The sequence below is a fragment of the Aquarana catesbeiana genome, linkage group LG01, assembly GCF_042186555.1.
Source record: "Aquarana catesbeiana isolate 2022-GZ linkage group LG01, ASM4218655v1, whole genome shotgun sequence".
In the NCBI taxonomy this organism is placed as follows: domain Eukaryota; kingdom Metazoa; phylum Chordata; class Amphibia; order Anura; family Ranidae; genus Aquarana; species Aquarana catesbeiana.
The window spans coordinates 611,685,258-611,691,257 of record NC_133324.1 but is presented as its reverse complement, the minus strand read 5'-3'; positions in this window follow the sequence as shown (position 1 = coordinate 611,691,257).

The window sequence follows — 6,000 nt, the reverse complement described above, 5'->3', positions numbered from 1 at the left end:
ACTTCCGCAAAATGCCTCGGTATTGGCCTTTTTTTCAGAAGAAAGACCTGTACATTGCTACAATGTGTAATAAAAAGGCTGATGAAGGAGGCGTGGCTAGCTTCCGAAAACGCATTCCTTTTGGCTCACACAGCGGATGGACTGACAGCTTCTCTCACTACTCCTGTCGGATACATTGTCTCTGGGCAGACATCCGAACTCCAGATACACCAACATGGCCACACAGGGCAGCCTGACACCGGTCTCCCTGCTCGGATTCCAGGCTCATCATGCTCCCTACAAAGGCTGGCTTTTCTTCTCCACCACGGACAATTACACAGCTCCCAGCTTACTACCGGACTACAAATCCATTGCGATCTGTTATCCTCCCCCCCCTCCCGCTTGTGAGTGCCATTTGTTTTATATTGGATTTTACTTAATAAATTTTGCTACTCTATGCCGGTTTGGTGCTTTCTTCCCTTCCCCCTTTTTATTACAGATTGTGGATTCCCAGCCCACAACTGAAAGCAGCCTTGCCAGCACCATAGTGTCAGCCAATTTCCACCACTTGACAATTTATTCCTATACCTCTGGGAATAAGCATCTTTAAATAGTTTATTTTTTATCCATCACCTGTTATATGACAACTTACAACTACAGGATGGGCACAGTGTTAGTGCTGTAGCGTTTTATGGTTACATTGCTACAATGTTCCCCAGCGTTCCACTGCTCCAATATTAAGCCACAAATGATCAGTGGTCTCATGACCAGTTTGAACAGGATTAGCTGAAGAGGAGGAAGAGGACGCCTCAGCAATAGTAAATGAATACTGTCTGCTTTGTGCCTAGGAAAAGCAAGATATTGCAGGTTTCCTTAGTAGAGATGGGCCAAATACCCCCGGTTCGGTTTGTGCCAGAACTCTCGAATGTCACAAAAATTTGGACCCAAACCACGACCCCCATTGAAATCTATGGGACCTGAACTTGAAAAACCAAAAGTCCCCATTTTGAAGGCTTATATGCAAGTTTAGTAAATGGAAGGGAAAGACTACCGCGCTGTATGAATACAGAAAATCAACACAATTGAGAAACTTTATTGAAACAAATAAGTGACAAAATCAATAAAAATTAAAATAGCAGAAGCAGCCGCTAAAGTGGGATACACACACTATAGACCAATCAATATAAAAAAGCAGCGCTGTGAGAGTTATATGCTTATAGAATTAAGCCAATGTAAGTAAAGGTAAGCCAAGGTAAGCCAATGTAAATGGGATAAATGGATAAACCCAAGATTTGGATAAATGATATAAAAATTTCTAATTTAAAACATATAATGTTGGTAACAGTCCTAATCAGTGATCAAAGTCCAGATGAGTGAAGTGAAGTGGAGAGACATAGGCACAGGCCCCAGTCTAAGGCAGGAAGCAAGTACAAAGTGGATGAATCCTTCACCGCACCACTGTGATACCGAATAAAAATGCGCGCTTACCAAACGGCAAGCATAGGAGAGCTTGCGACCTTAACCCGGTCGGGGCCTTTCATGGGATGGAGACGCCAACACACCATTTCATACACCTTCAGACAAGCCCGCTGTCCACCAAGTAGCAAGCAATCCCTCTATTGTGGGGATAATACACTCCTAGCTGGGGGTTGTTCTCACAAGAGATGCCCCGGAGAGAAAATGGAGAGCAACATAGCGTAATCCTGGTTGAGTATTTATTAAAAAAACTCACTTACAATGTGGTAGATGCACATAAGCATAAAGAGCCGGCCGGCTAGAAGCGAACACCCGTCCTGCAGACGGAAGATGCAGCACGTCAGCACGCCCAACGTACGTTTCGTCACACTCTGACGTCGTCTGGGGCACGGGCGACACACTGACGTGTCGCACCTAATATAATAAACCACCGTAACCAAGCCTCATATTGGAAATGAGACCGGAAATCACCTTGCGCTCCACTAAGTAAGGGCGGATGGTGCAGAAACGCCATCTTAGATAGGGAATTCTGTTTACATCGTATAAACGCTTCCAATACAGAAACCACCAAACGTATATAAACTGATGCGGAAAAAAGAGGGGTTACCAGTAGTTTCACACATAAATTAACAATGTGAAAAAATAAAAAATCTAAAAAATGTATATAAATAGAAAATTAAAATGAGAAGAACATCCATCTAACTAGTACCAGAGTTTTAATGATTCATTCTAAAAAGGAGTTAGTCATATAGAGGGGCCCAACTAGAACGTACTTGGGGGCACACCTTTCTATTCTCACTAGCGAGAAAATTAGCATAAGAGTTTATCATGCATACAACACACCCAAATGGATTCCAGACTAGATGGATAATGCTAGGGAAGAGGAAGGTGATTTCGTCCCCCGTACGTAAATGTACATAAAACCCACAGTACAGCATAGATCATATACATACACAATACCAAAAATATTAATACAGATAAATCACATAACAGATATTTTTATACAGTAAATTAATCCCAAAAGTCAATAAAATATTTAAAAAGACATAAATTTTGTCTACAGGTACACTAATGGGGCAGATACCCCATTTAGTAAAGAATCTAAGTGTACACTGATGGGGCATATACCCAACCAATATATACTGGATGGGTGGTATTAGCCACTTATTAAGTGGGTAAATAAAGGTTCTCTCAGGTGTCACAAGAATGTAGGTAAATAAACCATTGATGGATATCATAAACCAGAAAACTGAGGGATTTTTTTATGAGTTGTCGATAAAGGCATTGGTGTCGGTATCCACATTGAGCCCATGTGGAACATAACACTTGATTTTATGTATCCAGAGCATCTCAAGTTTGGAGATGCTCCTGACCAGAGAGCTCCCCCTCCAGTGGGGCCGATACCTATCGATCCCCAGAAAAAGGGTTTTGGAGGGGTTCTTGTTGTGAGTAGTCAAATAATGCTTTGAAACAGAGTGTTTTGGAAAACCATTTATGATGTTGGTGATATGTTCGTTTAAGCAAACGGAAAGGGGTCGTCTGGTCCTGCCCACGTACTGTAACCCACAAGGGCACTGCAGCAGGTAGACGACCCCCTCCGTTGCACAAGTAATAAAAGGTTTTATGTCATGTTCCTCATGAGTACTATAGGAGGTAAATTTCTGGGTTTGCCTAGATGGCACAGAATTAAACCTACAAACGCGACATCTACCACATTTATAGTACCCCTTCAAATTGTCGAAAAGGCCCTGAATACCCTTAACAGGGGGATCGAGAACATTAGGGGCTAGTCTATTCCTAAGGGACGAAGCTCCCCTAAAGATCACTTGTGGTTTTTCTGGGACAATCCCTCTCAAGACAGGATCATTGCCCAATAGGTGCCAATGTTTGTTAAGTAGGCTTTTAATGTTACTATGCTGTATTGAATAGGTGGTAATAAAGGGGAGAGTGACAGAATTCTCTCTGGGGAGTACCCTCTCGCTTAATAACTGATTCCTGTCGATGTCCTTGATACCATCCAAGGTTTGGCTTAAAGACTCCATAGTGTACCCTTTTTCAACAAAACGGTTAATCAAGACTCCGGCCTGTTGCAAGAACTGTGAGTCATCAGTACAGTTACGTTTGAGACGCATAAATTGACTCTTGGGTACAGACCGGAGCCATGATTTGTGGTGGCAGCTGTTCAAAGGAATATAGGAGTTGCGGTCCGTTTTCTTAAAAAACGTAGAGGTTACAAACCGATCCCCCTGTATAGCGATATTAAGGTCCAAAAACTGAATATTAGACTGGCTAGCCTCAAAATTGAGCACAATGCCCCTATTGTTTTGGTTAAGTTCCTCCATAAAGAGGTCTAAATCACTACGGCTACCATCCCACAGGAGGAGGATGTCGTCAATGTACCTAGCCCACAGTTTGAGCTGGGGCCTCTGGCAACATCCTCCTCCCACAGGGCCATAAACAGGTTCGCAAGACTGGGGGCATACTTAGCCCCCATCGCGACTCCACGATCCTGTCGGTAAAAATGTTTGTCGAACCAAGAATAATTGTGGGATGCGGCATATCTAAGAAGTGCCATAATAAAGTTGATTTGTTCATCACATAATTCTGAGTCCCTTCTTAAATAATATTCAACCGCATAAAAACCCAACTCATGGGGAATGATCGTGTATAAAGACGTTACGTCCGCCGTAACCATCCACATAGTGGAGGTAGGGGTAAAGTTGGTTAATATATTGATAGTATGCTTGGAATCCCTGGTAAGGGAAGGCATTTTCTCCACCAGGGGTTGTAGGAAAAAATCAATATACCTGCCCACCCGGGACGTAAGGGAATCAATCCCACTCACAATGGGACGTCCCGGGGGGCAGGTGGGATGTTTATGCACTTTCGGCAGATAATATATAACGGGAGTGCGGGGGGCTTTAGGTATCAGATAAGCCTTTTCCTTCTTATTGAGAATTCCTTGAGCGTGCCCACAATCAACCAACTTTTTCAGTTCTCTAAGATATGAGGTTTTGGTGTCTGATTCCAGGGGAGTATAGGTCTCTCTATCCCCAAGAATCCTATACATTTCCCGGAAGTAGTCTCCTCTATTGAGAACCACAATCCCTCCCCCTTTGTCCGCAGGTCTAATAACTATCTCCTTGTTGTTGCAAAGAGAATCAAGACCAGTGTAGAGCTCACGGTCAAATTTTACCCTCTTAATGGGCATTTTATCTAAATCCCTCAACAGCACCTCTTTGAAAACCTTGATAGAGGGTGCCATAGCCCCTGGAGGATTGAATAGGGAGGCATTAGCCAATCCTGAATGCTGGTAGTCATTGGAAAACACATTTCTCTCCTGAACAGGGTTAGAAAGCATATATCTCTTAATATTGATTTTGCGAATGAATTTATGAATATCCATATAGGTTTCAAACTTATTTAATTTCCTGGGTGGTGCAGACTTTAAGCCTTTATCTAGTACCAGTTTTTCTTCCTGGCTGAGAACTACAGTACTTAGATTGAAAATCCCTGTTCCAGCTAAAGCTTTTTTCTTTTTTGCTCAAATACGTCTGCCCCCTCGGGTGCCTCTCCCTGTTCTGCCAGTCGTTTGGTACCCTGGCCTGGCCTGTGAAAACCCCATTCCTGGGGGTTAGGGCCTAAAGGACCTGGGTAGTAAGAGGATCCCATCCTGTCATTCCCATAAAATGACGATGGATTGGGGGTTCCTCCATCAACCGGGTAGGGAGAACCAACTGGGTCTACATCACCTTCTGGTGGACCAGCAAGGTCCCGTAGAGGAAAGAAACGGTTTTGGGTAATACCCCCATAATCAAAATATTCATCGGTGTTGGAACCATCCAATGAATTGTTGGGTGGAACTCCTGTCACGTGGGAATATCTATCCCCATGATTGGTAGGATAATTCATATTATTACGAAAAGAAGGAGGGGGACCCCCTGTAGGTCTCCCGACGGGGTAATTCCCCATACGGGGTGGAGGACCCCGTCTGGAGTTATATCCTGCACCTTGTTGTGGGGCGTCCAAAGGGTAGGGGCCCCATCCTTGATTAAAGTTGGGCCCCCACTGTGTATTAGGCGGATTCCAATAGAAATTGGAATTTTGTTGAGGGGCATTTTGATTCCGACCACCTCTATTCCCTGTAGTGGGTTTGGGAAAACGCTTCGGGGGTCCTGACTGATAATAGGGGGGTGGTGGTCCCCCTTTATTATGATTGTATTGTCTCTGAGGAGATTGGCGAAAACCACGTGCATTGGTGTCCTTAGTCCTCCTTTATATGCAAGTTATTGGCCATAAACAGAGTATAGGGGTTTTGCCCTGGGGGACATGTACCAATGCAACTAAAACTTTTTAAAAATATTTTTTTAAAGGAGCAGTGATTTTATTGATGCTTAAAGTGAAACATTAAAAATGAAAAATTCCTTTAAATATAGTGTCTGGGGGTCCCCTTAGTCTGCCTGTAAAGTGGCGCATCTGTACTGTGTATAGAACCTGCTGCAGAAAAAAAAAAATGTAAATTGATTTTTCCTGCAAGCTTTCTTT